The sequence below is a fragment of the Mus musculus genome, chromosome 1, assembly GCF_000001635.26.
Source record: "Mus musculus strain C57BL/6J chromosome 1, GRCm38.p6 C57BL/6J".
Lineage (NCBI taxonomy): Eukaryota > Metazoa > Chordata > Mammalia > Rodentia > Muridae > Mus > Mus musculus.
The window spans coordinates 178389660-178401101 of NC_000067.6; the positions used below are offsets into that span (position 1 = coordinate 178389660).

General features: G+C 44.4%; 1 non-coding gene across 1 annotated transcript; it reads left to right on the forward strand.

Annotated features, from left to right (window-relative positions):
• Positions 1-1159: 1159 nt before the first annotated feature.
• Positions 1160-1265, forward strand: Gm24919. Its single transcript, XR_003949190.1, has one exon. It is a non-coding gene; the product is annotated as a U6 spliceosomal RNA (small nuclear RNA).
• The last annotated feature ends 10177 nt before the right edge of the window (positions 1266-11442 follow it).

The window sequence follows — 11442 nt, forward strand, 5'->3', positions numbered from 1 at the left end:
GGTGGCTATAGTAGTGCACAACACCTAGGAGACAGAGGCAGGCAGATCTTGTGAGGGAGAGGTCAGCCTGGTCTGCATAATGAGTTCCAGGAAAGCCAGGGATACACAACAACAACAACAACACCCCCAAACCATAAAAAAACAAAACCAACTGTCTTAGTCAGGGTTTCTATTCCTGCACAAACATCATGACCAAGAAGCAAGTTGGGGATGAAAGGGTTTATTCGGCTTACACTTCCATACTGCTGTTCATCACCAAGGAAGTCAGGACTGGAACTCAAGCAGGTCAGGAAGCAGGAGCTGATGCAGAGTCATGGAGGGATGTTCTTTACTGGCTTGCTTCCTTTGGCTTGCTCAGCCTGCTCTCTTATAGAACCCAAGACTACCAGCCCAGAGATGGTTCCACCCACGAGGGGCCTTTCCCCCTTGACCACTAATTGAGAAAATGCCTTAAAGGTGGATCTCATGGAGGCATTTCCTCAACTGAAGCTCCTTTCTCTGTGATAACTCCAGCTGTGTCAAGTTGACACAAAACTAGCCAGTACACCAACCAACCAAAAGCAGAAGCTCAAGTTCTCACCCAGTCTCTTCCCTTTCAAATGCGGTTTGGAACACTTGGTTCTTTTTCTCTCTATTTCTAGGGTTCTTCAGCCATGGACACAATTACTTCCTGAGAAAGCCATCAGAATCTTATTCTATGGCCATCAGGAAGACAGTGGGAAAGCCAGGTATGGGTACTATGCCGTGTGCTGTAAATCCCAGCACTGGGGGAATAGAGGGAGAATTGCTGTGACCAAGATGGGCTTGGTCTACAGAGTGAGATCCTATCTTAAAACACCCTCCCCTCTCCTTCCCCGGGGGGGGGGGGGTGGAGAGAGAGAGAGAGAGAGAGCGCGAGAGAGAGCGATTACGATAGATGGGTGTGTATTATAACTTAAAGTAATAGCAATATAAAAAAAATTTGTTCTGAGCCGAGGGTAGGAGGCAGATCTTAGTGAATTGAAGGCCTACCTGTTCTTTCACAAAGACTTCCAGGACAGTCATAGCTACACAGTAAGGCCCTGTCTCAAATTAAAAAAAAAAATTCTCTGATAAGAATACAGGAATGAATTTGTTGGGTGCCATAAAAAGAATAAGAAAAAAAAAAAAGCTCCTTAGAGTGCTCTCTTTGATAGCACATATTCTAAAATTAGAACAAAACAGAGAAGATTAGTTTGGCCCTTGGCAAGGTTGACAAGCCAATTTATGAAACATTCCATATTTAAAAAGAAAAAAAATCTTACAGAAGGACTAGGACAAAATTGATTTACAAATTCATGAACATTATTTTTTCTAAAAAAGAATTTGAAAAGTACTTGTAAAGTCCTGAGGGAATTAAGAAAATCAGGGTTACAAACACACGGGAGTGGAGTAGCTGATAGTATAAAACTTGGAGTCAGGTTTCCTGCATTTGGTCTTTGGAGGAGGGACCTCACTTCTTGGCACAGCTTTCTGGATTGTTAAGTGGCAGGGTTAACTAGTGTAGTTGTGAATGGTAAAAGTCTTCCTGTATGTTACATATGATGGAACACATGGGACCCCATGTATTAGCTCTTATGACTTTCTGAAATTAAGAGAGCTATAAGTACTGTTGAATACTTGAGGTAGGGGAGAAAGAGAAAGCCAGCGGAGAGCAAGCGTTCCTGTTCTGCCTCCCTGTGCAGTGATGTGAACACTCTCTCTGCTCTACCAGGGCATCCCCACCAGAACTGACTGAACCCTCTGAAATGGTGGGCCTTTAAGAAAATCTGTCCTTCTTAAGGAAATATCCAAGAGCTATTTTGTTACAGCAATAAGGAAAGTTAAGTAACTTGAAAGGGAGGATGGCTACAAAACAGGAAGCTCTCAGCCAGGAACATTTAAAACTCATACATGGAGTTTTGGCTGGAATAGCCATGTCTCAGATGTCAGCATCATATACCACAGAAACAGTTGCTTAAATGGTGTTCCTTTCTTTCACTTCCTGAGATAACTGAGTAGGTAGTAAATTAGGTGTCTTACTTTCTGTGGGGATTGGTTTTAATGTTTTGAAGTAATCCGGCACCCAAAATTGGGAAGCTGTGTGTCTAAATGCGGAAGGTCCTTGACCCCAATTGGTTTTTGGTCAGTTAATAAAGAGCCAATGGCCAATGGTTGGGCAAGTAGACTGAGGAGGGAATTGGAGGTTTGCACAGGCTAGGAACTGGAAGAAAGGAAGAAAGGGAATTATCATGATTTGGAGGGAGATGGATCAGATTTAGCACTGCAGAAGGCAAGTCATCCGAAAAGTAGGTGAGAAGGAATGTGGCTCCCGGAAGGGCTGCCCAGAAGGAGCCTAGGCAACAAAGAGAAAATATAGAATTAGAGGGTGTTAAGCCAGGAGTACTGGAATGAAATGTGTGCAAGCCACAGGGAGGATTAGACTACTCAACCTTTGAGCTAGTCAAAGCATATTTAAAATTAACTAGTGTGTGTGTGTGTGTGTGTGTGTGTGTGTGTGTGTGTGTGTGTGTGTCCTTTATTCAAGAATCCAGATAGTTCTTGGGCAGGTATGCCCGTGTGACCTATTGGGAGCATAGAGTGGTTAGCCAACAAATACATGCTACAGCATGTATTTTTTAAAAAAAAAGTTTTATTTTATGTGTTTGAGTGTTTTGCCTATGTGTGTATATCTGTGTATCATCTGTGTGTCTGGTATTGGCTGAGGACAGAAGAGGGCATCTGATCCTGGGGAGTTGGAGTTACAGCCAGGGTTGTGAGCGGCCATGTAGGTGCTGTGTGAATTGAACCGAAGTCCTCTGGAAGAGAAGTCAGTGCTCTTAATGGCTGAGCCCTGAGATAGTTTGTTTTGTCAACTTGGCATAGCCTTGGGGGAAGAGAGTCTCACTTCCAGTACGTGTACATCACCTGTGGGTATATCTGTGGGGTTTACTTAATTGTTTAATTGAGCTGAGAAGACCCACTCACTGAGGGCTGCACCATTCAAATGCCGATTTCTGTGCCCCTATATCTGGTTGCAATCCTTATGCCAAGTATCTCCTGTCTCAATGTTGTGTAAGCCTTGCTCCCCATTTATTCTCTGTTTTGTCAATAGAAACTGATTAGCCAGTGACTGGGCAGGAGAGACACTTCCAGCTAGGGGGAGGGAGGAAGGAGAGAGAGAAGATGTGGGGATTAGCCATAGGGAGAGAGTTCAAGAGAGACCTTGAGAAAACACCTGTAGCCCAGAGAGCCAGATCAATACTAAAATTCAAATATCACTAGGATTTTGACTGGGAAGTAGCCGGATTAATTTAGAGGATTAAGATAGAGTAACACTGCTTAGTTGTTGTGCCCTTAAAACTTGTTTATGAATGCAATAGTCCAGTCTCAATTATTTGCGAGCTCACTGGGTTAAGAGGAAAACAACAAAGAACACTTATTAAAGAGCTACCGACAGCCCTGTGTGAAGTACAGAGGGGATCTGAGCAGATGGGCATTTCTTCTTTCTGCTCTTGACTGTGGCTGTGACTTCCTGTCTCAGTTCCTGTCACCTTGACTTCTCCTCTATGTTCCACTGCATCCACGGTAAGCAGAATAAACCTTTTCTTCCTTAAAGTTGCTTTGCTTGGGTATTTTATCACGACAACAGAAATGAGATTAAAACTGGTGGTATATACTTGTAATGCCAAAATTTGGGAGTGAACGTAGGGAGACTATTGCAAGTTTGAGGCCACCCTCTGCTGTGTAGCAAGTATAAGTTTGCCAGAGCTACATGGCGAAGTTTTGTCTCAAGAAAAATTAATTAATTGATTAGAGCTGTCTTAAGAATGTTTTGAGATCATTTCATTTAACATTAAGGAACATGGGTTGGAGAGACGACTTAGTGAGTAAGAATGCTAGTTGCCCTTGTAGAAGACCTGGGTTTGGCTATCAGCAGCCATATGGCAACTCAAGGAGATCTAAAGCTTTCTTATGACTTCTGTAGGCACTGTACACATGTGGAGTGTATACATACATGCAGGTAAAATACTCACACACATAAATTTTTTTAAAAAAATCTTTAAAAATAAGGAACATTGGGGCTGGAGAGATGGCTCAGAGGTTAAGAGCACTGACTGCTCTTCCAGAGGTCCTAAGTTCAAATCCCAGCAACCACATAGTGGCTCACAACCATCTCTAATAGGATCCAATGCCCTCTTCTGGTGTGTCTGAAGACAGCTACAGTGTAATCATATAAATAAAAATAAATAAATCTTTAAAAAAGTATTAAAATAAATAAATAAATTTCTTTTTAAAATAAAAAATAAAAATAAGGAACACACAAAGGAAGAGTTCACAATCTTTTTTTTTAAAGAAAAAAATCATTTAAAAGAATATATTTATGATCCTTCATTCTGGATAGGATTTAAAATCATTTAGGAAAGGTTTTCTATTTAGTCTCAACTGATTCCTATGTGCTAAGTGGCCATAATCTTGGGTTGGGCTTCCACAGTTAAGGTAAAGTGTTGCACTAAGTCACTTTTCTGCTCAAGTTTAAATTGAAAAGTGATAGTTGGTTGTCTCAAGTCCAGAACACTGTAACAAATCTCCTTGTTGTGTGTGAGACAGTCTCAGCATGAGATCCAGGCTGCCCTCAAAGTTACAATGCTGCCCTCAAGTTTACAATCCTGCCAGTGTGGCCATACACACTTCTAGTCCCAGCACTCAGCAGGTGGATGCAGGCAGATCTTGGATTGGTCAACAGATTGGGTTCCAGGCCAGCCTGGGATACATAGTGAGACCCAGGCTCAAAAACACAATTAATTTATGATCCTCTTGCCCTTTATACCCCTCCTTACCCCCTACCCCCACCCCCACTCTCACCCCCAACCACCACCTGGGACTACAAGTGAGTGCCACAGTGTCTAACAGAAATTCCATTTTTAGTACCGGGTTGTTTATTATACTTAAATCAACAACAAAAAAAAAAAAATCAGTGTATGTGGGGGTACCCCTGTAATCTCAGCACTTGGGAAGTGGAGGTAGAAGGAATTTCAGTTGTATATCAACTTGAAGGCCAGTCTGGACTATCTGAAGCCTTGTGTCCAAACAGCCCCAACAACACAAATTTGTTTTTGGGCATCAGTGGTAAGGGGCTCAGAAGTAGCATGCATCAGAGTAGAACTCAAATTTGAACCCAGGACCATAAAACACTACTCGTATATGTGTCTTATCTATTGCTACATTAATGCCAGGGACACAATCCCTTGTGCATCCTGTCACAATCCAGACATCTGTTAAGGTGTGACAACTGGGCTTTCATTTCATTGTGTGGCATGTGCCTTCCTCAGACCTTATTATACACTGGCGTTTTGCTTTTCTGTGGTGGAGAAGAAGACAAAGGAGGAAGAGGAGAGGGAGTAAACTCAAGACTTCTATTGATAGGACATGCATTAGGTACTTTTCTGTTGTTGTGATAAACACCATGACCAAAGGCAGCTTACAGTTCCAGAGGGACAGAGCTTATAGTAACAGGAAGGGCATAGTAACAGACAAGAAGAGACGTAGCAGTGAGAGCTAGAAGCTGGATGATCTTGCGTTCATCCTCACGCAGGAGATATAGATATGCAGAAGTGGAGCCAGGCTATAATCTCCCAAAGCCCACCCTCACTGTCCTACTTCCTCCCTCATGGCTCCACCTCCTAAAGGTTCCATGACCTCCCCAGACAGCGCCATCGCTTGGGAGCAAGTGTTCAAATAGATGAGCCAACAGAGGACGTTTCTCATTCAAAATACAACCCATAGTGTTTCACCATAAACTGTTTTTTATAAGTTGGAGTTCACTGTAAAATAACAGTAAATACACAAACTAGTGATGTTTGTGTATTTGTTATTATCAAGTATTCGACAAGTATAAACAAGTATTATGTACTATACATAATTGTTTCGTAATGCCTTTGCCCTGCTGGCATGCTGTAGATTCATTTATACCAGTATTATGATGTTATCATCCTAGTCATCGTGGGTTGTATTACACCATTACTCATTGCTAGGACACAGCAAATGTTCATCTCTGTGTTAAGTCAGACTTCTTTCTGATGTGACCAAACTTCTAACACACAAGCCTTTGGGGGGATACCGCATATCCAATCCAAACCATAACAAACTGTACTATAATCTTATAGGATCGCTGTAATCATAGGTTCTGTCACTGTGCAGTATATGCCTATATTTTTTATTATCTAAAATATTTTCCCTTTGTCCTTCAAGAGTCTCATGCTCTATCATTATTTATTTCACAAACTTAGGGTAGAGAAATTAATCGTAGTCCTAGCAATCCTGAGCTAGCAGGGAGAAGAGCTATACAAACACATGCCAGGACACTTCCTTACCATCTTAGAGAGTTAAGAACGTTATGAGTCAGGGGCCATGCCTGGGAAGATTTTCTAAGATCCCAGAACTTTGATAATGCCTGCAAGTCTTATCATACCAGTTCCTTTCTGTAGACCCGAAGTTTCAATGCCTCCAAATGTTAGCAAATAGGTACTTAGCTGTAGTTAAGGGCAGCAAGGAATGTGGAAGTTAGGAAGGCTGCAATATCTAGTCCCTTCAGAGCATCTCTCTTTACCTGTGGGATGAATAATGCACTCTCCTTGAGAGGGTAGCAGGCTAATTCCCTAGGCTTGAAACATGGGGGTGGGGGCTTTGTGTGGGAGAAGAGAATTCCAGATTGAGATTTTGAGCAGAATTTCAGGAAAGGATCTAGGGCCTGAGTGGTAAACAGAGATGCTTTTCTTCTTGGAGAAGCCCCTTGTGTTCTCTCCCCTGGTTTCCTCACCTGTAACTTAGGAGTCACCTTAACATGAGGAATGCCTTATAAGACTTGCTATGATGAAGCAAGGCTATCCATGTGAAATGCTGGCACGGTTCCCAGAACACTACACGTGCTCCAGACATTAGTATTCCTGGCCCTGGAGTCATGTGAGGGTCATGTGGACAGAGTCCAAAGACATTAAACCCAGCTACATGTAAAGGGAGAGCTGTAGACTGCATCCGTATTTGAAACTGAGGTTATAGGTTAGAAAAAAGTTATATATCCAAATCTTTATAGCTGGGCTAGGGGCATCGCTCAGGGTCACAGCTCACTTGCCTAGGAGTCTCCAGGCTCTGGGTTTGATTCCTAGTATTGTGGAACCAACAAGCAAGCAAATAAAACCAAAGCAAAGTGATGTAGCCGGTGAGCAGTGTATTGGAATACACCCTTGGATTCCTTTGCCCCCAAGAGACACATTGTTTTAGTTTTCCTTGGAGTGTTTGCTATTTCTCAATACAAATGTCAATATAAATAAAACTTTATTTCAAAGATCACAGTTTGGGGCTTGTCTTAGTTAACATGATCTATGGCTATCAGAAGACACCATGACCAAGGCTTATGGAAGAAAGCATTTAATTGGGGTTTTAATTACAGTTTCAGAGGCTGAGTTCATGACCATCATGGTGGTCATAGAACATGGCAGTAGGCAGGTGGCAGGCATACTGTTGGAGCAATATCTCAGAGCTTATATCTGATCCACAAGTTGAAGGCAGAGATCAAGAGACTAGACATGGCCTGGGCTTTTAAACCTCAAACCTCACCTTGAGTGACACATCTCCTCCAACCAGGCCACACCTCCTAATTCTTTCTAAACAGTACCACTAAATAGGGACCAACCATTCAAATATATGAGGCTTTGGAGCCGTCTTAGTTAGGGTTCCAGTTGCTGTAAAAAGACACCATGATCAAGGCAACTCTTATAAAGGACAACATTTAATTGAGGCTGGCTTACAGGATCAGAAGTTCAGTTCATTGTTATCATCACAGCATCCAGGCAGGAGTGGCAAGAGAGGAGCAGGGAGTTCTACATCTTGATCCAACTGAAGTCAGGAGAGGATTGTCTCTTCTGCACTGGGTGAGGCTTCAAAGCCCACTCCTCCAGTGACACACTTCCTCCAACAAGGCCACACCTCCTAGCAGTACCACTCCCTATGGGCCAAGCACATTCAAACCACCACAAAAGCTGTTCTATCTATCCCCTCCACAAAGAGGTGCAATCAACAAAACAATACATAATCAATTAGCAGTGTGGGTTTACTTAACACTTTCACATTAGAGGGGGAAGCCGTTGTGTAGCCAATCATAAACATTTATTCCAATTTTGGGTCAGCCACTACCCTTCATTTTTAAGGTCTGCTAACTACTATACTTTTTAAACAGAAAATGTATTTCATTTTTATGTGTGTGTGTGTGTGTGTGTGTGTGTGTGTGTGTGTGTGTGCCCGAGTGCCCGCATTCGAGCACTCCAGGTGTGCACAGGTACGGACAGAAGCTAAAAGAGGGCATCTGATCACTTGGAGCTGGAGTTACAGGTAGTTGTAAGCTGCCTGATGTGGCTTTTGGAGATCAAACTCAGGTCCTTTGGAAGAGCTATAAGGGCTCTTAAGTGGTGAGCCATCTCTCAAGCCCAGAGGTGGTGACATTGTCATCTCCTCCTTCTCCTCCTCCTTTTTCTTCTCCTCCTTTTTTTCTCCTCCTCCTCCTCCTTCTCTTCCTTCTCCTCCTTCTCTTCCTCCTCCTCCTTCTCTTCCTCCTTCTCCTTCTTTATTGATTCTTGCTGACTTTCACATCATATATCCCAATTTCACTCATCTCCTCATCCATTCATATCCACCCTTGTGATGGTTTGTATATGCTTGGCCCAGGGAGTGGCACTATTAGGAGGTGTGGCCTTGTTGGAGGAAGTGTGTCAATATGGGTGTGGTCTTTAAGACTCTCATCCTAGTTTCCTCGAAGCCACTCTTCTCCTGTTTGTCTTTGGAACAAGATGTAGAGCTCTCAGCTCCTCCTACACCATGTTTGCCTGGATGCTGCTAAGCTCCTGCCTCGATGATAATGGACTGAACCTCTGATCCTGTAAACGAGCCCCAATTAAATGATGTCCCTTGTAAGAATTGCCTTGGTCATGGTGTCTCTTCATAGCAATGAAATTCTAACCCTCCTCTGCTCTTGCAACTTCTCCCTAAAAAGAAAATAAAAAATAAATAAAAATTAAGAAACAACAACAACAAACAAAAGACCACCATCTCATCATGGAAGCTACAGTGTGTCACAGTGTGTTACACACTATACCCTTTTGTCCACTCATTTTTACTTGCTAATGTTCATTGCAATGAAGCATTGGTCTATTTCAAAGCCTCTGGATTCTGCTACACTATACTGGATGCTCACTGGGACTTCTCTCAGATATTCTATTGTTGCCCTGTGTCATGGAGATCCTGCAACTTTGGACCAGCAGGACCAGCCTTTTTACACACTTCAGCAAATCATCCATGGAGTAGATGCTGGGGTTGGACAACACAAAGTCTTGGATCTGAGCCTAGGAGGTACCTGAGTTGATCAGCTCACCAGCTCACCTGCACCCAAACCCCCAGGGTCATCTCTCCAGCACTGCCCCAGCTAGCTCATCCAATGCTGCAGAGGGCAGGGCCAGCTCTCCTGTTCTCATGCCCCCTCTCCTGAGTGCTGCAGCCAGTGAGGGGGTAGGGCCAGCACTCCACTCTCATGATCTTGGAGTTAGCTCTCCTACCTGCTAGAGGCTTCAAGGGGCAAGGGGTCATCTCTCCCTTGCCCATGCCACACCACACCCAGAGGTGGTCTTATTCATCTCCTTCTCCCTCTCCCCCTCCCCTCCCCCTCTCCCTCTCCCCTCCCCCCTCTCCCCTCCCCCCCCACCACACCCAGAGGTGGTCTTATTCATCTCTCTCTCCCCCTCCCCCTCCCCCTCCCCTCCCCCTCTCCCCCCTCCCTCTCCCCTCCCCCCTCTCCCCCCTCCCCCTGCCCCCTCCTCCTCTTCATTGCTGTGCTGAGAATCAAACGCAAAGCATCTAGGCAAGTGCTTTACCACTAAGCCACAACCCCAGACTTGTTACTATTAAAAATAAAAATAATTTTAAGTACTTTTTAATTGTGTGTGTGTGTGTGTGTGTGTGTGTGTGTGTGTGTGTGTGCGCGCGCGCGCAGGAGGCGCTCCTGTGGAGGCCAGAGAACAACTTACAGCAGTTGTTTCTTTTCTTCGGCTACCTAAGTTATGGGAATTGAATTTAGGTCATCAGGCTTGGGAGCTTGTGCCTCTGCCTTCTGATCCACCTTGCCAGACCCCTTGTTACTGTCTCATAGGGCCCTGATGTCTTTATTGAAGTGGGAAGCTGGAGTGAGTTTTGGGGAGGAAAGGAGCAGCTGGTTCCCATGGATGTTGAGCATCCTCCCCCATTTCTCTCTGGGCTTCACCTGTGAGAGCAGAGCAGCAGCTCCGGGAGACTAGAGTCTCATTCTCAGCACATAAAGGACAGAGTCTTAGGCAACAGTCCTTGACAAGTGTTGCTTAGGGGCTAGGGCTGCATACGCAATGAATTAAAGAGCCATTTTCTGTGTCAGGGCTGTGTTTTAGAGAGAAGTGGAAAGAACAGTGCTTTGACAAGAGAAGAAAGGCTGGCAGCGTGGCTGCTTAGGGCCGTTCCTGTTCCCAGAGGCCTTGGTTTCTGCAAGGCTTGCTTTCAAGGTGCCCATAGCCTATCTTTCTGTGCCCGCTGTCTCAGAACGATGATGCTACTTCAGGTTCTGAAATTATTTATTTATTTATTTATTTGTTTGTTTGTTTATGGTTATTTTATTTATTTACATTTCAAATGTTATCCCCCTTCCCAGTTCTCCCTTTGCAAACTCCCTATCTCATTCTCCTCCCCTCCCCCCTGCCTCTATGGGGGTGCTCCCCCATCCACCCACCCACTCCTGCCTCCCCACCTTGGCATTTCCCTGCACTGGGGCACCTAGCCTTGCCAGGACCAAGGGCTTCTCCTCCCATTTATGTCGGACAAGGCCATCCTCTGCTACATATGCAGCTGGAGCCAGGGATCCCTCCATGTGTACTCTTTGGTTGGTGGTTTAGTCCCTAGGCACTGTAGGGGTTCTGGTTGGTTGATACCGTTGTTCTTTCTATGGGGTTACAAACCCCTTCAGCTCCCACAGTCCTTCCCCTAAGTCCTCCGTGCTCAGTCCAGTGGTTGGCTTCGAGCATCCACGTATGTATTCGTCATGCTCTGGCAGAGCCCCTGGGAGGGGGGGCAGCTATACTAGGATCCTGTCTCTGAAAATATTCTTGTCCAGGGCTATAACTTTTGGTTCTCCTTCATGACAGAGGCCTGAGATGTCAGTCAGCAGCAAGGTGGGGAGGAGAGAGAAGCCACAGTCTGGCCAGACCTTTAGTTAAATCATCGTCTGGCCAGACAGAAAAAAATTGCACGGCTCTGTGTGCTTCCTTCAGTGTTTCTGAGAGATTCTGCCAGATGTTTTGCTTCATGTTTTGAAGCAGATTTTTTAAAAGAAAAAAAAAAACCCACAAGGAGAGGTGACTAATCCTGTGGAGAATT